We start from the raw sequence: 22,921 nt of genomic DNA on the forward strand, positions 1-22,921 counted from the left end.
ATATTAGTTCCAAAATATCAACATATGGATTATATCATGATTAATACAGTGCTCCATCAAATTTGACCATGAATAACACGTGCTGGATTAGCAGGGCATTATTACCATCATTAATTTTTCAGTTCAAAGCACACACATTGATAGTAATGCAACACATATTTGCACACAGTCTGACACTGTCAAGATGACATGGTCTGTGTGAAAAATGCAAGTCTTGGCTGATTCGTTTCGGTTTTTGTATTTAATGGGGGGGGGGTCAAATAGCCCAATTTCAATAGCCATGATGTTAGGGGGCAGCAGTGGAATTGAGGTATTGTCATCTCAAGACAGAGGCTGATGTTCTGAGGACATGGGTTGAAATCCCACAATGGCAAAGTTAGAATTCAATTGATGAAATTAAAATAAAGGTCAATCTATTGCAAAACATTGTCAATTTATGTAAAAACCCATCTGGTTCACTGAGGGAAGGAAAATTTTCCTTCCTTAGCCAGTTTGGTCTTTGTGTGACACCAGATACCTAAATTGCCAAATAGTCCGTTCAGTTCAAGGGCAATTAGGGTTGAACAACAAATGCCTGACTTGCCAGCAAAGTCTACATCCCACGGAAGACTAAAGAAGATACTAAAAGAGTATCACTGTTGGCACAGGAACCCTCTGAAAGCAACTGTGATTTTTATGTTCTACTCACTCTTAAAAATGAACATTAATAAAATAATGCATTAATCCCAATAAAATTTTCTCATTTGCAAAATATATTAACTTTACATTTAAGATCTAATGTTTTGCAATTATATCATCTCCCCATTTGATATAAACTGTTACTATTTAAATATTGTACCAATTTAATTTTGTCACGACAATGGTTATTGCCAATCCTTAAGGTATTCGGTTTGGTTCATTCTAATCATCTTTTTATTTGATCATTTTGTCCTGAAGACTCTTCAGTGCCTTTGCAAAATGGTGGGCTGAACTGCTCCCAATCAGCTTGATTAATCCTTTGATTCCATCATTAACTGTACGCAGTTGAACAAAATGGCCAAAGGGTCCACTCATGCTCCTAACTCACATGTTCATATGTCATAGGACCACTGGGTAATCTATTGTATGTCACGTCTTGAATGCAGATCATAGATTTATGGCTCTGTGTCTCACAATACACCTTGTGGTGCTTTTCTATGTTAACCATACTCCTATGTGTATGACTTATTGAAGGTGGAATTCATAGCCAAGATCAATGCACCAACCAATGGCCACATACCACAAGAACATAAGACACAGGAGCAGAAATCAGGCCATTCAGCCCATTGAGTCTGCTTCACCATTCAATCATGGCAAGTTAGTCTTAGTCTCATGAGGGAAAAGCAGTGACACAACACCAATGTAACTCAGTTGACTCATCATGGTCTCCAAGACTGGGTTAGGTCTAGCAACTGCAAATAGGGGGAAAAGAGACTCAGTTGTTTCATGCCTTTTGTGACTTTGGGCTGTTCCAAAACACTTCACAACTAAGTACGTAATTTAGAAGTATGGTTGCCATTGCAACATAGAAAAATGGGGAGCCAATTTGCACACAGCAAGCTTCTGTGAACAATCACCGGATAACCTGACTTTAGAGACACATTGCTCTGTTCAAAATAGTGCCCTGGGATCCTTTATATTTGGCGGGACCTTTGTTTACCATCTTTATCGAAAGTTGGTGCAGGATTCCTCTGGAGTGGAATTTACTGCTCTAACCAGCTGAGTGATCAGACAAGGTTGCTGGATCATAGTTAAGAATATTACCATTCCAATTTAACATTTTCCAGGGAAGAATGTTGAAAAAAGCATATAATGTGAGAGAATGCAATGCAGAATAAGTTCTTGTTGAGGTAAAAGGAGCTAACCTGCTCAAAATGTCTCCTGAACAATATCTATTCAGAAAAATATTCATTGTTTCTGAGTCTGGTGATGAAGACCAAGGAGTGACTCATTTTGTTGTTCTTTGGCTGAATTCTGTCCATGTAGTGGACAAGAGGTAGTCATGAGAGAGCTCTCGCCCAGCCCCCCTGTGAAAATCTGCTTACTCCAAGAAAGGATGTTGGAAATAGCTCTTCCTTGGCTGAAAGGTGGGCATCCTCAGCTGGGGGCAAGAATAGTTCATGATGGATACTTTCTGAAAATGCCACACAAGATTCCAAGACAGACTTCAATTGGTTAGGCCCCGATAGGGACAGGCACAAGGGCCTATGGGTAGGTTGGTTTACCAATGCTGAGTGAGTAGGGTTGAAAGCACCATGGCGGTATCAGGCCATTTTCACAGCGGCGAGATTCAGGAAGGGACAGGTTGCAACAGTTTCATCAGTTTTGCTGGTTAAGTGCCTGGTAGACCCCAGCATTGGAAGCTGACTGGAATTTTCCAGACTGCCCTCTAGGTTCCCTGTGGTAACAGTGTAGCTGTCTGGCCTTGCATCTCCTGCTTTGATAGCTCTCCTTAACTGGATGCCAGATCCATCCTCTCGCTATCAATTGGTCAATTTCAGGTAAGTCACAGCGCGGGGTCTGTGCCCCACACAAGAGAGGCTTCTGACTTGCATTTGACCCCGATTTCAGGGAGCAAGGAGCAAATCTTTATAGAATCCCTACAGCATAGAAACAGGCCCTTTGGACCAACAAGTCCACACAGACCCTTTGAAGAGTAACCCACCCAGACCCATTCCCCTGCCATATTACTTTACATTTACCCCTGACTAACCACACGTAACCTACACATCCCTGAACACTATGGGCAATTTATCATAATCTATTCACCTAATCTGCACATGGGAGGAAACTGCAGCACCCGGAGGAAACCCATTCAGACACGGGGAGAAAATGCACACTCCACACAGACAGTCGCCTGAGGTTGGAATCGAACCCAGGACCCTGGTACTGTGAGGTTAGCACCACTGAGCCGCTGTGTCACCCAACCTTGTAAATGATACAGTAGTTGATCTATATTGAATCAAACAGCTGACCTCAGTGTCTCTGATTTGGTCCAAGAGTGTGAGGCTACTGGATAAGAAAAGGACAGAACCTGAATCTGAAGCCTCTACAGTTGATCAGCTTCCAGATATTCAGCAGAACATCATGGTAGAATAGCCAATAGGACACAAACAGTGGGCTGGCAGAGAAGTGGGGAGAAGTGGGTGTAACTTATTGTGGCTATGAAGGAGGATGACTTAGGCGCTGAGTATATGCAAAAAGATGACTTGTGAGGTCAGACAAATGGGGTCATCTTATGTGCTGGGGTGACATGTACACCGTGATTTATAGAAATGTTCCATATGCATAATTATAACTTTATGGGCGGCACGGTGGCGCAGTGGTTAGCACTGCTGCCTCACAGCGCCAGAGACCCGGGTTCAATTCCCGACTCAGGCGACTGACTGTGTGGAGTTTGCACATTCTCCCCGTGTCTGCGTGGGTTTCCTCCGGGTGCTCCGGTTTCCTCCCACAGTCACAAAGATGTGCGGGTCAGGTGGATTGGCCATGCTAAATTGCCCGTAGTGTTAGGTAAGGGGTAAATGTAGGGGTATGGGTGGGTTGCGCTTCAGCGGGTCGGTGTGGACTTGTTGGGCCGAAGGGCCTGTTTCCACACTGTAAGTAATCTAATCTAATCTAATCTAATCTAAACTTGTAATAGTCATGTGGTAGGAATCCCACATTGTCAGTATGCAATACTTAAATGGAAGATAATGTTCACTTTTACACAATTAGTATTGAATCCAGTCCTCTGGAGGGTCAGCCCAGCTTATGTTGCAATGACTTCAGCAGTTTTAGTACTCAACTAAATTGAGAGAGTTCCAGAATTTGCTCTTCATTCATAATTGGAAATCTGAGTGAAGCACACTCAGTATTCCAATGGTTCAATCTCTGAAATATTAATCTACAAATGGACCTGTCAATGAAGTAATAATGTCTCATAGAGATGTACAGCATGGAAACAGACCCTTTAGTTCAACTAGTTAATGCTGACCAGATATCCAACATGAACCTAGTCCCATTTTCCAGAATTTGGGCCATATATCTCTAAACCCTTCCTATTCATATACCTATCCAGATGCCTTTTAAATGTTGTAGTTGTACCAGCCTCCACCACTTCTTCTGGCAGCTCATTCCATACACGCACCACCCTCTGCGTGAAAAAGTTGCCCCTTAGGTCCCTTTTAAACTCTTCCACACTCAGCTTAGACCTATACCTCTAGTTGTAGACTCCCATACCCTAGGGAAAAGATGTTGGCTATTCACCCTATCCATGCCCCTCATTCCAAACTCATCCAGATCCACGAAAGTCCAACAGGTTAATCTGATTGGATTGATCTGTTCGAAGTTTATGGTCAGAATACTCTGGCCCGGAGCCCTGAGTTGCAGGTTTAATTTCATGGTGAGCAGAATTGGAGAGGGGGAGGAAATGGAAGCAGACTTTTCCAGATCGCAACACAGTGATCCCCACTAAAAAGCGAGCTTGTGAGGAAAGACTTGCCAAAGCTCCTTCATCCTTTCAAACCCATGACCTCTATCTCCTGTAGGAATGTGGACAGAGGATGTAGCAGCGTCATGGCATTATGACAAAGATATTATGGTGAAATCTTGACCCAAATGAATCCAGGAAGTGCAGGAGGGTAGCAGCATATGGGAGAAAACTTAAGAAAAGAAATGTTCTTTTAAATATTTTCTAATCAACCTGCTCAGAGATGTTATGACACACTGTGGGACTTGAACCCATGCCTCCTGGCTCAGAGGTAAGGACACTTCCATGGTGCCACATGAGAACTGAAATTGTTAATTTTTAGCTATTTTAATTTTTTTGACTACCCACCACCAAATCACCCATTTGGCAAATTCAACAGGTGATGATTTATAAGCACTGGTCAACAGGGGCAGCTCAGCAACATCAAAAGAAATTTTACGAAACGTAGCTGAGGAGACATTTCTTCACCCAAAGGGTGGTGAGCCTGTGGAATTCATTACCACAGGAAGTAGTTGATACCAAACATGACGTGTAGTCAAGGGGTAGCTCGATATAGCACCTGGGGTGAATGGGATCAAAGGTTTTGGGGGAAAAGCAGGATTAGGTTAATGAGTTGGACAATCAGCCATGACCATGATGAATGGTGCAGCAGGCTTGAAGGGCTGAATGGCCTCCTCCTCCTCCCATCTTCTATGTTTCTATGGGCTAAAACAAAATTGAATTGAGAAAGGAAATGTTGCAGTCTAGCTGCTATGGTGCCTGCCTGTTTTCAATGCCTCCAGGATTAGTCGACACTGTGTGCTCAGTCTCTATGGACACCTGGGCACAATCATAGCCAGGCAGGAGGGGCAGGCCTTTGGAATGACGATACCCTTCACGGCCCTCTATTTGGCCACTTTATCCAGGCCCAGCAGTAGGTCCATGTGGAGGTCCTCTGACTTGAGCACACCCCTCCACATCAGGTGGGGAAATGTTTTTTCTTCTTTTTCATACTCTGATGTGTTATCACACCCAACTAAGCGACTTTCCCACCACTAAACTCACAGTGACCTTTTTTCCTGTTTTTTCCTGATTAACGACCACCAGTAATCACTCGTGTAGTCAATCAAATATTTACATACAAAGCCTATTATGAGCAGTGCAAAACGTCAAAAGTGACGATGAAGGGGTGGGAGGAATCAGGGCAAAACGGAAGGGGCTAAATCAAAATGGAGTTGGAAGGGGATCAGCAGTATCCCCTTTCAGTGCTGACCTATCGATGTGGGGATAAAGGGAACAGAAACCAGAGACTTAGACTCAATATCATGCTTGACATTCCCGTGCAGGACTGAGACAGTGCTATGCTGTTGGAGGTGCCAACTTTCAGATGAGACGTTAAACCAAGGTCCCATATACCCTCTTGGGCAGGTGTAAGAAAATGATGAGGGGAGTTATTCCCTGTTTTCTGGTCAATATTTATCTCGACCAAAGTTATTTTAAAAAAAGAAATCTGGTCATTATAACATTTTACATGAAATTGGCTGTGTGTAAATTAGCTGACGCATATACAACTTTACCAGTGTTGCATTGTCTATAAAAGACTTTGGGGAAGACTTGAGGTGATGCGAGATGCCACGTAAATACACATCTTTCTTTTTGTTCAAAGTTCTTTGTCACTGCAGAATGTTTTCTGCAATATCTTAGGACATTGAGCAAGGTGAAAGTTGTGGTCCAGAGTATATAGATATGGTGCATTGAGACACCTCCCAGTACACAGAGGGGATGATTGGGCAGGCTACCTGAGATGGGGTAAGCCTAGCAGTGAATGTAAACACCGGGGTATGACTGAGGTATGAAAATATCAAGATTATACATACATTCTTGAATTATTTGTATTTTGTTTGTACATGAGGTATCACTGTGACAGATTGACCTTATCATTACCAGGTGTACTTCTTTTTACTGAATTAGTTAAAATTTGAAATCTCTGCAACAAAATAAGCATCTTCAAGGCTTGTAAACCCGGTGTTAGATTTCCATGACCCATTGTGGATTTTAGCTAGGATGTGTTTATTGCCTGTTTTGTGATCCACTCTGTATCTTGTTCGAACAGACTCAGAACAGCTTCTCTCTCTCTCTTTCTCTCTCTCTCTGTTGCAAGGTCACCCCTATTCCGCAGAGACTGCAGTATTCCAATTTTCATATGCCTCACTGCAGGCAACTGAAAACAATCAGGGCAGCTCACTCCTGATTTGTGTTGCAATCGATTTATGCTTAAGCCTCTCTAGATCAATAAAGAACCAGCATTACCCCACAAGATGCCTTCCCTTTGGTTGCTACACTGCAGGATTGAAGAACCGGTGTCCTCTTGTAAGACTGCATGCATTTCACTCTCTCATAGTCAGATGTTATTATGCATCTGCGACTGTGAATTCAGTGGAGTTCTAACTTAGTTATGAAGAGAAAATCTAGCGTCTTAGCACAGCATTCCTAATGCGCAGAGTGTTGCTTCAGTCACTGGTGCCTGATGCTTTATTCACTGATTGTCCTAGCTAGGCAGTGCATCAAAATAGATACTTCTCACTTACCTGACAGCATCTGTTTATTGCTTCGGGAGTCCTTTGTAATCCTTTGTCACCAGCTGATGGAGAGTGTGTTTGTTGGCACGGCGGGATGCATAAATACTCCTCACTTCCCTTCCCCCCTCCCTCCACCTTGCTGCAGAATGCAACGTGACCCCATTGACACAGAGAAATCCTCTGCTCCATTGCCAGGAAAGCCTTGCTTTTATGAAATCCCCTAATTAAAAACCCTGTTCCATTGCCATCGTCAGCTTCTCAGCCAACTCAACCAACAGTCTGTCATCTCTGCCGGTGACAAAAAGCCTGCTGCTGTTTTCCCTCATCTCGGAAAAGAGGGACTGGCTGCTTCAAGTCAATGTGAAAATATGTCTGGAATGATAGCAATAGGTTCACTGATGTGGCACTGTCACTCCCATTGGAATGTTTGCTTTTGTGTTTTAAAATCAACTTATTGTTGAGTTCAAAGATTTAGAGGTGGACTCACGCGATGGTGTGAGTGAATGTATTCCAGCCTTAGTAATTCTGAGGCCTGGACTAAAGTATCCAGAGACAGGAGCTTAAACCACATCATGGCAGCTAGAGAATTTAAATTCAGTTAATTAAATAAACCCTGACTAAAAATCTAGTCCAGTAATGAGGACCAAATAACTACCAGCTTGTTTTAAAACCCGACCTGTCTCCCAAACTTTGTCAAGAGAAAGAAATCTGACATCTTTACCCAGTTGTGGCCTATACGTGACTCCCAACCAACAGCAATGTGGTTGACTCTTAACTGCCTTTGAAATTGGCCCAGCAAGCCACTCAGTTAAGGGCAATTAAAGATGGAGATTAAGTGTTTGCCTTGCAAGCAATGACCTCACCCACAAATTAATAAGAAGAAACACCACAATTTCCTCAGTCTGGCTCATTAACTACTTTATAAATCCGCATTTATAAACTAGTTAGTGAGATTCCGATAGAGGGGAGACATTGCCCTCTGTAGCAGCCCCATGAGCCTCCAAAGGCAATTGTGGATGGGCAACAAATACTGCCCTTGCCAGTGGCACCTACATCCCCTGAGAGAATAAAGAAACAGCTGGATGTTAACAATCTGATGTGTAACAACCAAGTTTGCAAAGAGGTACTATATCTTGTCACAATGGCATTTTGTATTATTGTACTCTCTAAGCTCCTGAGCTTTCTGAAATGAAAGCGTGTAAGTGTGTATGTGTGTATACAAGTGTGTGCGTGCTTGTAAATGTGCATGTGTTTGAGTGTGTTCACACACACGTGTACATGTGTGTATGTGCATGCTTGTGTGCGTGCATGTATACATGTTTGTGAGTGTACGCGCGTGCGTGCATGTGTGTGTATGTCTGTGTGTGTGTGTGCTCGTGCGTGTATTGGGTAGAGAGGGAAACACCTGCAGATGGAGTACAGTTCTATAGGAAATAGAGACTCATAAATGGTTACCCTTCCCATATTACATACATGTTTGAGGGCTGTTCAATGACTGAGTCCAATCCTTGCCTCTCCTGATGTCCAAAACATGTTTTGTCCGGGATCACTGGATGACTAACTAACTCCTCCAACCATACCACCTCCTCAGCAGTGCCAAGAATATATCAGATCCATCTTCCCTCATTCCAGTGCCTGCTATTTGCTGATGCAGCAGCCAATCCCAGCACATCCCTTAGTGTGTAGTTCAATACTTTAGGAAGGGCAGTACCATGCATTTCCATAACTTGCTATTAATGACAGAATCTGAAACAGGAGAATTGAGATGCACGTGACTGAAACTAGGATGCAGAAAAAAGCTCTCTCTCAGAAGATTCGTCCATTCACTGAGCGTTTTAGAGTTTGAGTAACTCTTCCTCAAATTCAGAGGACAGAATCATCTCAAAAGCGTGGGAGAGACAGTGGGGTATTTTCAGCTGGTTCATTTTGGACACTGGGACCAGGGTGATCACAAGCACGTGCATCCGAAAAATCTCATGTCAACTTTATATTGCACCAGCATTTGTGGGTCTTTAGTAGAATTTCGGGAAAAGGAACTCAATTAATGTCAGTAAAGAAGCATGCTTTATCATACTGCTTGCTGTTTGGTGCAGGCAAATGTAAATGGGACAAGGCAGAACCCATTGCCTCTCTGTCTGAAAGAATGACATGAAAATATACAGAGTTCAGCAGAAGAGAGTCCCTCACAGCATGTGCAATACACCATACCACCGGGACTGCAGCAACAATTTAAGCTCCAGTCAGAGGGTTATAGAGTCATAGATATGTACAGCACCGAAACAGAATTCGTGGTCCACCTCATCCATGCCAACCTGATATCCTATATAAATCTAGTCCCGTTTGCCAGAACTCGGTCCATATCCCTCTAAACCCTTCCTATTCGTGTACCCATCCAGCTGCCTTTTAAACATTGTTATTGTGGGGATCTAAGATGGCGGCGATCTGAGAAGATCACACTGCAGAGCTTCGCATCGCAACCGGAGCAAGACGGTCCTTTAACCCACCCAACCCAGGTCATCAAGATTTCTTGGGGCGTTGGAAAGATTGTGGAGCCCCAAGAAACATTTAAAAATTGACTTACCTGTATTTTCAGCTGTCCAGAAATGCCTAAAAAGGGAGGAGGAGCATCTGAGGCTGGATCTGCAGCTCAGCCTGCAGCAGCCTCGGAGCCAATTACTCTCCAGGACCTGGTGAACCAGCTCTCGAAATCTCACGAGATGTTGGGGAAATAGATTGAAGAGAAGCTGGCTCCAGTCTCTCTCATGCTGCAGAAGCATGAGCAGCAGCTGGGAGACCTGGAGAAGAGGACGGATGAGGTGGAGCACAGGGTCACAGTGGTGGAAGCTGATGCCAGTTCATTCAAGGAAGAGATCCAAGCCCTGAAGATGCAGGTTCGTAATTTGCGTGACCAAGTGGATGATCTTGAAAACAGGGGCAGGAGAAAAAACATTCGGATCATCGGTCTGCCTGAAGGTAAGGAAGATGAGCGGCCTGCGGAATTTGTTGAAGATTGGCTTCCGAAATTCCTTGACTTGCAGACTGGCATGAGAGGATTGAAGATAGAGAGGGCTCACTGGGTCGCAGCACGGAGTTCGGGTCTGGGTCAACGCCCTCGTCCTTTCCTGGTGCGGTTCCATCATTACCGGGATAAGGAGAGAGTCATGGAGGCTTCCAGACTCCAGGGGAAGGATCCAAAGGCCCTAATTTATGAGGGCTCTAAGATCATGTTTTTTCAGGACTTTTCAGCGGCGGGGATCCAGAAACAAAAATCATATGATGATGTCAAGAGAAGGTTGAAAGAGCTTGGGATTCAGTTCTCCCTGAGATATCCGGCAGTGCTTCGGATCACCTTAGATGGATCCATGCACCTCTTTGACACATCAGAGAAGACAAGAGACTTTGTGGACAAACTAACCTAAGTTAAACAATTGTAGTATATATAAATATCGTTGCTTGGGTATGCGTTTATCATTCTGTAAAAGAAATGGAGGAAATCCGGTTGGAACTTTGTTTTTCCCCTTTTTTTCCCTTTTTTCCTCTATTGATAATAATTTGGTTCAAACTATGTCTGGCGGTGGTTAAGATGTACATTTTAAATTTCTAAGTTAGGACATACCAAAGGATGGGTGGGGTATTTATTCCCCTTTTTTTTATATAAAAGAATTTTTTTTATTCATATTGATATTCTATGGGGTGTTTATTCTTTTTAGCTTGTGCTTGCGATGCGGCTCTAGCTGGGAGAAGTGAAGGTGGTTGAGATGGTTAGATGCCTATTTATGGGCAGTTCGGGACGGGTAGTTGCCCCCTCCGGGCAGGGGGTGAGTTCCCCTACTCAGCGCTATTGGCGCTTTATATGTTGGTTTGTTTTCTGGTTTTTGTTGTTTTTTATTTTTAATAATTTTGTATGTTTGTTAAATGTAGTGGTTTTAGTTTATGTAGTTTTTATATTTGGTGGACCATGCGACACTAAGGCTCAGCAATTTGTGGTTCGGGTTCCTCCTCTCTGGAATTTAAATGTAATTGCAGAAGATTATGGCTAATGATTTGATTAAATGGTGTACCTGGAATATCAAGGGAAGTCACTCACCAATTAAGAGGAAGAAGGTCCTCTTGAGTCTTAGAAAGAAGAAGGTGAATATTGCTTTGTTACAGGAGACACATTTGGATGACAAGGAGCATCTGAAATTACAGAATGGCTTTGACCGAGTTTATTTTTCATCATTTACTACCAGATGTAGGGGAGTGGCTATATTGGTTAGGAAAAATCTCTCATTTAAATTGTTGGAATGTGTTAAAGACACATACGGTTTGTAACTCTTAAAGCCTTGATAAATGGGGAAGAATATGGCATTTTAAATGTTTATTGTCCCCCCGGTACATCCTCTTAAATTCTTGGTAGATGCTTTTTCTAAACTGATAAGTCTCAAGTCTCGGCACATTATTATAGGGGGAGATTTTAACTGCCTCATGGACCCCACAGTAGACAGGTTGCCTAAAGGTCCCTCGATACCCTCTGCACAAACTAAACAGTTATTGGGTTTGTGTGGGGAATTAGGATTGGTGGACGTCTGGAGGTGTCTCCACCCTACAGGTAGGGATCTCACGTTTTTCTCCAATCCGCACAGATGTCACACGAGGATTGATTTTTTTCTGACCCCTGCGGTAACCCTGGATCTGGTGACATCCTGTACGATTGGTAATATTACCATCTCTGATCATGCTCCAGTGTATCCCATTGTTAAAATTAAGGATGTTACAGTGGATTCAAGGTGAGGACAGTTAGGGAATATTGCCATAACCCAATAGTCATCAATACTGTTAAAGCATGGAGGGCAATTCGGCAGAGGGAAGGTAATATTGGCAAAACATCTTTGTTTACACCTTTAGTAGGAATGCCGAGTTTTCAACCAGGTATGATAGATTCAGGATTTAAACGTTGGGCAGCTAGGGGTATATCTTGCATGGGTGATTTATTTGAGGGAGATGTAATGATGTCCTTCGATCAGTTAGTACGGAAATACGAGTTACCCAATAGAGACCTCTTTCGTTTTTTCAAGTTAGGGATTTTATTCAAAAAAGGACCGCACTTTTGACTGATCCCTAAAAATCTGACATAGAAAGAGGGCTACTAAGGGCTAAGAGTACACTCTCTGTCAGTACTCTATATCACCAATTGGGGGGTGCCAACTCAGATGAGTCTGATCGACTCTGCAAGATGTGGAAAAGAGAGCTGGGTGTTAAAGTTTCTTCAGGGGCATGGGAGGATATTTGGGAGAATGCAAGGAAGATATCAACTTGCAATAGGACCCATGCTTTACAGTTGAAGATTCTCCACAGGGTCCACTTAGCCCCAGACTGTTTGTCAAAATTTATACCAGGGGTATCTTTAGCATGCCTCAAATGCAAGATCTGTACGGGTACTCTTACCCATTGTCTTTGGTCTTGTGACAGGCTTCAAACATATTGGAGTGCTGTGGTGGGTGCAATGGAGAGGATTTTAGGTGTAGGGGTGGAGAAGGACCGTATTTCGTTCCTTTTGGGCCTACCCATTGTATTTCCTGCAGACTCGCATAAGTCAAAACTTTTCAATATTCTTACATTCTGTGCAAGGAAGAATATCTTGCTAGGTTGGATATCAGAAAAACCCCCAGGCCTGTCGGGTTGGCGTAAGATTGTTATGGAGCATATTCCCCTGGATTTTCTCACAAATATGGTACACCACAAAACTGAGAATTTTTACAAGACATGGTAACCCTTTTTGAAATATCTGGACACAGATTTATCTGCCACACGAACAAGGGCTTTTATATAGCCGTAACGATTGTGTTTCATGAGTCCAATATCCAGGGAGGAGGAACTGTGAATGTATGAGCGTTTTGTTTGGCTGGGCTGAGTTATTACTATTTATTTGTTTGTTGTTAGATATTTATTTAGTTAGTTAAATAGCTAGTTTAGGTTTTTTTTTAATTTTATACTTCTCGATGTATGTTTATACATTCTTATAGGAGGGTGGATTGGGGAATTTTGTTTTAAAATTTGGGTTTAGTTTTGTACTATTTTTGTACTGTTTTGAATTGCATTGTTTTGTATTTGTTGTAATATTTAAAAATCTATTTTTTCTTAATAAAAATATATTTTAAAAAAAACATTGTTATTATACCAACGTCCACCACTTCCTCTGGCAGCTCATTCCATACACGCACCACCATCTGCATGAAAAGGTTGCCCTTTAGGTCCTTTTTAAATCTTTCCCCTCTCACCCTAAACCTCTAGTTTTGGACTACCCAATCCCTGGGAAAAAGACCTTGCTTATTTACCCTATCCATGCCCCGCATGATTTTATAAACCTTTATAAGGTCACCCCTCAGTCTCTGATGCTCCAGGGAATACAGCTCTAGCCTCTCCCTGTAGCTCAAACCCTCCAATCCTGGCAACATCCTTATAAATCTTTCCTGAACTCTTGCAAGTTTCACATCTTTCTTATAGCAGAAACACCAAAATTGAATACAGTATTTCAAAAGTGGCCGAACCAATGTACTGTATAGCTGCAACATGACCTTCCAACTATACTCAATGCACTGACAATAAAGGCAAGTGTATCAAACGCCACCTTCATTATCCTGTCTACCTGCGACTCCAATTTCAAGGAGCTATGAACCTGCATTCCAAGGTTTCTTTGTTTGGCAACACTCCCCAGGATCTTATCATTAAGTGTATAAGTCCTGTCCTGATTTGCCTTACCAAAATGTAATACCTCATATTCATCTCGCTGAAAGTCCATCTGCCACTCCTCTGCTCATGGTCCATCTGATCAATAATACATCTGATCTGCAAAAGTGAAAGGAATGCAAGATTGTGTATTGTACAAACACCCTCCTGTTTCCAGACTTTAGCCACAAAGCAAGTCTCACTGCGATCACACCAATCACCAGGCAGCCAGTTCCCACCATGGAGTTGGCAGCAATGCCATAGCAAAGTCAAGCAGCTAATCACATTAAAGACATTTTAGAAATTGTCCTCTCCTCCCTACAACCTGTAAAGATGTTACAGCAATTGTTACAAAATTTCACATTTTGTCAAAGCTTTTCAACTTTAACTCATCAGGAAATTCACAAGAATACCATTTCAAAGGCAAGAACACATGATAATATGCTATATGAGTTTCAGTGCTGGTGTGGTGGCAATATGCAGGCCACACATCTCCACGACTGACAGATTGCAGCAACCAGCATGTTCCTTTGGTTTTTAGTGACAGGGTCAATGTACTCACTATGCCCCAAAGTGCCCGTGATGTGTTATGTCTCACAGTCACATGTCAGTGTGCCTTTAGGTCCTGAGGAAGGGTCATCAGACCCGACACGTTAACTCTGGTTTCTCTTCACAGATGCTGAGCTTTTCCAGCAACTTCTGTTTCGTTGCCTTTCGGAGAAATATTCATGATAACATCACCGTCTCATGGCATGTGACCTGAGGGTATAAAGGTCTCAGACTCCATCCTACCCCAGGATCACTTGAAGCATGATACTCCACTGGAAATATTCTCCTTTGTGCTGTAATAATGGATCAGCATCCTGAAGCATTCGTGGACATATTAAACTTTTAATTCTAATTTGTGTTTTTCAAAAGAAGACTTAAACAGCAAAAAGATGACTGAGGATTTAAATTCAGAGACTGTCAAAGTCCTGTGTGGACCCCTGGAGAGTCACTCTTGTACCAAGTCCAGGAAACATCAAGCAGAAATGCTAAAAAAGGAACAGATGATATGGAGATAACTATTAGGCCCTGGCTTTCAGCAAGAAGCCACCTCCTACAGGCATGTTTCTGTTTTACACTCATGAGCTGGTCTTTGAAAACCTTACAAATCATTTTTGGGTTTTTCTATTGATCATAGAAAGGCCAGGTGTGTTAATTGTGCGAAGCTCCTCCCTACCAGTGACAAGCAAGTTTTGTAGAGCTCTTTTCTCAGGTTCATCTGTTGCTTGGCCCATTTGTGTAGCTGTGATTGAGAAAGGGTGACACTGGGTATCCATTGGATCCATAATGAAGCCTTTGTTAATTGTTTCCACCATAACAGTGTTGCACTGTACCATTTAAGCTGTGTGTCAGTGTAAGTTAAAACTTCTTCCTTAATAATGAGACTTTACAGTTGTTGTTCTAATAGACTGTAACTTATTTGCACCAGTTATTAGGAGTAGCGCATTTTAACCTTCCAATGTTCTGTAATACACTGCATTTGCATCATTTGCTTTGTGTTTCAGCTCAAAAGTGCATTTCAGCCTCATTAATTTTTCTTTATTGAAGGCATCTTAGAAATTATTTTACCTTGTAATAACTTACATTCTAATCAAAAATATATTAGCTGTTTTCTTGATGGTTACATTCCTATTCACAGATCTGTACAGCTCTCAGAATTCACAGAAACTGATGCTGCTTAATGGCAAGAAAGTGTCTCTTTGTCCAAAATTCTTTGTTATCTGTAACTGTTGGCTGATTGGTCTTCAATTAGTTTTCCAAATATCTACCACCAGGATGTTGGAATCTTTTATGAACAATGACCACTGCTACCATGGTGCAAATCCACCAAGCATTTTGCATGAGGAGGAGCAGACTTTGACTCAGGTCATACAGACAGCAATCCCAAACGTCTATCGACCAGTTATTAAAGCATGTGCCACCAAGGGGTACTGGACATGTGCAGGAAATCTGGTTCCAAAGGTGATACAAACACATGTGAACAACAAGTCAATACAACCTGACCACACTGGCAGCAAGGGAAGTAGACAAATGCAAACACATCCATGAGTTGTTAAATCTCCAAAGAGATACATTGGAGTTTGAAACATTAGTCTTGTGAACTCTGTTTGCCTAATTGACATCATATGCCGATGTACAATCATGTGAACATACTATTGCTACCATAGTACTGCTCTCTCATTAGCAAGAGAGAGAGAGAGAGAGAAGCCTGGTGGAGATTTAACCTGAGAGACACCTCATCTTAGGTGAGGGGCAAGGTTGAGAAGGAGAGCCTGTCATGGTAACATCAGCTGGTCACTCTGCATCACAAACTAGCTAATCAGCCACTGAGCTGACCCAGTTCACGTTTTACAATCAGGTAGCTCTGTTTAGGATAAGTTTTTTATCTTTGAATAAAGAGGGATGTTGTGTTATAGAGTTATAAAGTCATATAGCATGGAAAAGGCCCTTTGGTCCAACCAGTCCATACTGAATATAATCTCAAACTAAATTTGTCCCATCTGCCTGCTCCTGGCTCAGATCCCTCCAAACCTTTCCTGTTCATGCACTTCTCCAAATGTCTTTTAAACATTGCAATTGTACCCACATCTACCACTTCCTCAGGAAGTTCATTCCACACACAAACCACCTCTGTGTAAAACAATTGCCTCACATGTCTTTGTTAAATCTCCCTCGTCTGACCTTAACAATGTGCCCTCAAGTCTGTCTCACATTCAGCCTGTTAGTGTGCTTTTAGGAGGCCTGCTGATGATGTCATCACTGAACCAGAGCTTGTGAGCTGAGGTTCTCATACTCCATCTTACTTCAGATCACTTGAAACATGACATGTTCTTCAGTTGTAAACTGATAGCCCTGCCACTGAGGTGACTGAGGAATATACTGTTTGTACATAACTTAATTGTACACATGTCTGCTGTATTTCTCAACTTCACGATATTCATGCCAGTTTCTTCATTTTATTCATTTGTGGGATTAGTTTGTGAGCATTGCTGGCCAGGAATGACTGTTTTGGCAATTCCCAATTGCCCATAGTGCAGCTAAGAGCCAACCCAATTGCGATGTCTGGAGTCTCAATCAGCCAGAACAGGCAAGGACAACAGATTTCCTTCCTCAAAGAACATCAGTGAACAAAATGGGTTTTTATAACAATTGACAGTGAGTGATTACATATTCGCTTAAGGGTAGCTTTTTATGTCAGATTTTTATTAACTTCAAATTTCACCATCTTCCTTGGTGGGCTTTGAACTCATGACCCCCAAACAATTGTGTGGGTTTCTGGGTCCAGTCTAAAGTCACATGTAGGCCAGAGAAAGTAAAGAGAGCAGACTTCCTTTCCTGAAGGGTGTTTATGTCCCAGGTGGTCCTTACAACAATCTAATGACAGTTGTCAGGATAAACCTTCTAGAAGTTTACAAAATCATGAGGGGTACGGTTGGGTGAATAGTCAATTTGCTTTTCCCAGAGTGGGGGAGTCCAAAACTAGACAGCATAGGTTTAAGATGAGAGGGGAAAGATTTAAAAGGGACCTAATGGACAACTTTTTCACGCAGAGGGTGGTGCGTGTATGGAATGAGCTGCCAGAGGAAGTGGTGGAGGCTGGTGCAATTACAGTATTTAAAAGGCATCTGGATGGATACATGAATAGGAGGGTTTAGAGGGATATGGACCGTGTGCAGAAAAATGGACTAGGTTAATTTTGGATATTTGGTCGGCATGGATGAGTTTCTCTATGGCTCTGTGTGCTGATCATTGCAGATTGGTCAGTCCTCTCCACCAGGGAATGCCATCTCACTGGGGTGGGTAATGTAAATCTGTGTCTAAAGGTTCAATGGCATGAATTACTCAACTGAGCAATGTAGCAGAAATGGGAAGCCCTACTCAGCAGGGTACAAGCAGCTGGATTGCATATTATAGATAGATAACAGCATGGATCTCTAATTGCCATTGTTTGAATGAAACGCTGTAAAGGAACAGCTGCCTGAAACACCTCAGTCTGAGGAATCACACAAAGCAAAGTTTCACATCCGTGAATGGAAAATAAGCCACATTGTTGGCAGTGGAAAATATCCCTGTGTACTTCATTCATAATTCAACAGCTTATAGGCACCAAGAACATCACCACTGTTTGTCATTTTAATTTTGTGTGTTTTTATTCCCCTCTGTTGGTGTATTTTGTGGTAGAGTTCCATGTGGACACCTGACTCACTCGTGTGGTTTTCACTTTCCACATGACTGCGGTCCATGCCAGCAGAGCCCATTTCTATTCACGGGGTGATCTGTTTATGGTAAATGGGAGGTGTTGTCGGGGCTCGAGAATGTGGGAATAGGGAGGTACACCCTAGACATTATTCCAGGGTCATGTTTGACACGTGTGTTTGACCGCAACAAGGAAGGTAAAAGAAATATCCCTTCTTTCATCCCTTTACACCTCCTTAGCCACCCATCACATTTCCACCACTCCCATCACACCTGTCACTCCAACAAACGCAAACTGATGGCCATGGGCTGTTGGTGAGATTCGCCAAGGTGCTAAGGGTCCTGTTTCACACTGGGTGATGCATTAAGCCACAGTCTCACTAACAGCCACTGCTTGCTCTCACCATTTGAATGGCAAATATATTCCGTAGCACTTGAACCACTGAGTAGTGGAGTTGGCACTTGCACCAAAACTGCACATTTCCTTTTTGCACATGATGTGAACAAAGTCAGAGGTTGGGTTTCTGCACATTTCTGTGATTTGGGATGTTCATCGAACTTTTGTGATCTGAATGAAAACTCACTTCAGACAATCATGGGGAGGTGGAGTTCTTTTTGAGAAATGCACAAGACTTGTCCAGGCAGTTACTTTGCCCGTTAGCATAGGCTATCTTCCAAGTCAGATCAGAAGTTGCTCTACAGCTTTGCTGCTAACTGCAGCTTAATGGTGGTACAACATCTGGAAAGGAATAAATCAGATAGGGTTTTTTGATCCTTCACTCATTTGAACTGGTTGCTGTAAGGTAGAACCAGCTGCAAGTATCCAGTTATGTGTCAGTCTATGGGTAGGAGGTGAGGGCAGGGTGAAGGTAGGTGCTGCATTGAATTACTATTCCCACTGACCTCAGTATGTTTGTTGAGCCTGCTCAGATTGGAGTGTATACCCTCGTGCTGAATAAGCCAAGTTCCACATTGATCCTGCAATTCCTAATTACACTGGATATTGAACAACAACCAGCTACCGATAGGGAAGAACATAATCAGATCAGGTCAATCAAGACTGACCTATGTCCATTAAGGAGCCCACTATTTCATTGTAAATTCCAATCTCTCCTCAGCTTCGGCCCGTATTTCATGGAGGGAATTTCAATCAGAATCTGAACGCACAAGAAGGAGTTGACCATGTGGCCTGTCTAATCAGCTCTACCATTTTATAAAATCCTGGGCTTGAACTCCACTGTACCACTAGGAGGCGGTCCTGTGGCTCAGTGTTCCTGCCTCTCGACCATAAAACTTCCAGGCTCAAATCCCACTTCGGGATTCGGTGGCTGCAGAAGGTGCAATGTAACGAGGGAAAACAGGCCGATTCTCAATCAGTAAATCCTTCGGACATGCAGAGCTTACAGAACTGAGTGGAGGTTGCAGTACAATATGTTAAAAGACCCCAGGCCATGGTGACGGACTGCAGGCACAGACTTTCCTGCCAGCTTCCCCAAAGTCTGAAATTCCCAAAGGAACCAAAGCATGCCAGCCAACAGAGTTTAAGACAGGAGTTGTGGAACCCCACCATTATTGCGAGGATCAGATGTTTCTCTTACTGGGGATGACCCTGGAACAGCCACCTGTAACACCAGCTCTAGCCCCTGATGAAGCTGAAAAATCAAACCAGATTTCCCCAGCATGAGCACAGCAAGCAGAAAGGTTTAAATGATGACAGCAGGTTGTCTCAACTAGACTGTGATGTGGAGGTGCTGGTGTTGGACAAAGTCAGAAGTTGCATGTCACCAGATTATAGTCCAACAAGTTTATTCGCAATCAGAAGCTTCCGCAGCGAAGGACTTGACCTGACAAAGGAGCTGCACTCTGAAAGCTTGTGATTTCAAATCAACCTGTTGGACTATAGCCTGGTGTCTTCTGACTTCTGACTTAAACTGTATTAGACTTTTCTTTGAGATTATAAATTAGGGAGTGATCTAATTGAGATATTTAAGATAATTAAAGGATTTGATAGGGTAGAGTGTAAAGAATTAAACTCTAGTGGGAGCATCCAGAACAAGAGAGTAACAACTTAAAATTATAGTCCCTTGTAGTGCAGTGGTAGTTTCTCTACCAGTGAGCCAGGTGACTTGGGTGCAAGTCCCATCATCATTAGATGTGTTTAATAACATCTCTGCAACGGGTTGATGAAAAGATGTCTAAACTCCAAACTAGAACGATGGGTTATATTTCCCTGAGCCAGTGGGCCCAGGACTTGGCTGTTGTCATTCTCACAGTATGGGAATCACATGGAACGGGGTAAAAAGCAGGAAAGTGGAGTTGAGGATTACCAGATCAGACATGATCTCTTTGAAGGACAGAGCAGACTCGATGGGTCAAGTGGCCTACTCTGCTCCTGCATCTCATGGTCAAATAGAGTCATAGAGATGTACAGCATGGAAACAGATCCTTCGGTCCAACCCATCCATGCCGACCAGATATCCCAACTCAATCTAGTCCCACCTGCCAGCACCCGGCCCACATCCCTCCAAACCCTTCCTATTCATATACCCATCCAAATGCCTCTTAAATGTTGCAATTGTACCAGCCTCCACCACATCCTCTGGTAGCTCATTCCATACACGTACCACCCTCTGTGTGAAAAAGTTGCCCCTTAGGTCTCTTTTATATATTTCCCCTCTCACCCTAAACCTATGCCTCTAGTTCTGAACTCCCTCAATCCAGTGAAAAGACTTTGTCTATTTATCCTATCCATGCCCCTCATAATTTTGAAAACCTCTCAGCCTCTGACGCTCCAGGGAAAACAGCCCCAGCCTGTTCAGCCTCTCCCTGTAGCTCAAATCCTACAACCCTGGCAACATCCTTGTAAATCTTTTCTGAACCCTTTCAAGTTTCACAACATCTTTCTGATAGGAAGGAGACCAGAATTGCATGCAATATTCCAATAGTGGCCTAACCAATGTCCTGTACAGCTGCAGCATGACCTCCCAACTCCTGTACTCAATACTCTGACCAATAAAGGAAAGCATACCAAACGCCGCCTTCACTATCCTATCTACCTGTCACTCCACTTTCAAGGAGCCAAGAACCTGCACTCCAAGGTCTCTTTGCTCAGCAACACTCTATTTACTAACTGTACCTCTTATGCTCGCATCCAAATCATTTATGTAAATGACAAAAAGTAGAGAGCCCAGCACTGATCCTTGTGGCACTCCACTGGTCACAGGCCTCCAGTCTGAAAAACAACCCTCCACCACCACCCTCTGTCTTCTACCTTTGAGCCAGCCTGTATCCAAATGGCTAGTTCTCCCTATATCTGTGAGATCTAACCTTGCTAATCAGTCTCCCATGGGGAACATTGTCCAAAGCCTTACTGAAGTTCAAATAAGAATATTTGCCAGAGTGTGGGGAAGTGTTGTATCAGGATAAGCATGGGGAGGATTTTAAACTCTCCCTTCCTGTACTCCCACCCCATTTCCTACCACCCTGAAGGTGAAACTTTAATGTTCCTCCCCTCAAACGGAAAACACGCCCGATTCGGAAAGCCGGACAGACTGTGCGTTTTATGGGAAATGGGAGGTATTGTAGGTTCTGGTCTAGAATGTGCCAGAATAGGGAGGTACACCCGAGACATTATTCCAGTATCATGTCAAGAAACACATTTTAACAATAAAAGAATGCAAATCTGTCAGTTGCCCCCCTCCAGAGGGGAGTTACAGAATCACTACAGTGTGGAAAGATGCTATTTGGCCACTTGAGTCGGCACCAACACCCTGAAGAGCATCCCACCCAGCCGCCTATCCTTCCCCATACTTATCATGGCTAACCCACCTAGTCTGCACACTACAGCCAATTTCTCATAGCTAATCCACCTAACCAGCACATCTTTGGACAGTCCGAGGAAACCCACGCAGAAACAGGGAGAATGCCTGTGAGGAGTTTGCACAGCCACTCAAGGCTGGAATTGAACTTGGGTTCCTGGTGCTGTGGGGCAGCGGTGCCAACCACTGAGCCACCATACCACCCTTAATAATTTGATGTCAATTAAAAGATTCAAACCTGGGGTTGACAAGATTGTTCTCTTTACAAACCAAGGCAGGTAGGTGGAGCTCAGATACAGATCAGCTATAAACTAGCTCCTTTCATTATGGATGTGGATGTCACTGGCTAGGCCAGCATCTAATTGCCCAGAGTCAACCACATTAGTGTGGCTCTGGAGTCACATGTAGGCCAGACCAGGTGAGGACAGCAGATTTCCCTCCCTAAAGAACATTAGTGAACTGGATGGGTCTTTACAACAATTGGCAGTGGTTACATGGTTGACATTAGGCTAGTTTTTAATTCCAAATTTTTTCAACTGAATTCAAACTTCACCTTCTGCCATCTTGAGATTTGAATCTATGTCCCTCGGTCATTTACCCGATACTTTGGATTGCCAGTTATGGAATGAATTCTGGAAAAGGCTTGAGGGACAGACTGGCCTCTTCTGTCTGCCTCCCCCTTCATCCAACCACGAGACCTTAACCAGTCAAACTCTCCCTGAACTTGCACTTTCCAAATAATGTGAACTCAGCTGCATTCGTGTTGTGCTGGCCACACGTGGGAAGAACTGTATTGGAGTCAACATCAAGCTTTCAGTGCTCTTATCACCAGGCTCCATTTCCCATTGAAACAAATGGCCCTGTTTATGGCAGGCCAGACGTGTGCTGATCTCATCCTCTTGTGAAAGAAATCTTGAGGCATCGCTTATGACTTCTGTATTTCCTTCAAAATCCCCCGTATTTTCACAAGAAAACTTGAGACTCCATCTTCAACAATAAAAAGAGGTCAACGATGCAAATGTAGGCTACCTACATCATTGAGTGTGTTGTAGGAAGCTGCTTTTTTAAGACTTTGTTGCTCTTCCATTCTTGTGATTAAAACATGA

General features: G+C 43.1%; 1 protein-coding gene across 2 annotated transcripts in view; it reads right to left on the bottom strand.

Moving 5' to 3' along the window:
* luzp1 (leucine zipper protein 1) overlaps positions 1-22,921 on the bottom strand; it is a 150,108-nt gene that overhangs the window by 44,787 nt on the left and 82,400 nt on the right. The window contains exon 1 of one of the 2 annotated variants that reach the window (XM_043717400.2): positions 7,057-7,170. The exons of the other annotated variant lie outside the window; for it this stretch is intronic. The gene's annotated coding sequence lies outside the window, so the exon portion shown is untranslated. Of the gene's footprint in view, positions 1-7,056; positions 7,171-22,921 lie in introns of those variants that run through there. 2 annotated transcript variants of the gene reach the window in all.

The sequence above is a fragment of the Chiloscyllium plagiosum genome, unplaced genomic scaffold (assembly GCF_037043375.1).
Source record: "Chiloscyllium plagiosum isolate Xiang-an unplaced genomic scaffold, Cpla_swu_hap1 HiC_scaffold_30, whole genome shotgun sequence".
Classification (NCBI taxonomy): Eukaryota; Metazoa; Chordata; class Chondrichthyes; order Orectolobiformes; family Hemiscylliidae; genus Chiloscyllium; species Chiloscyllium plagiosum.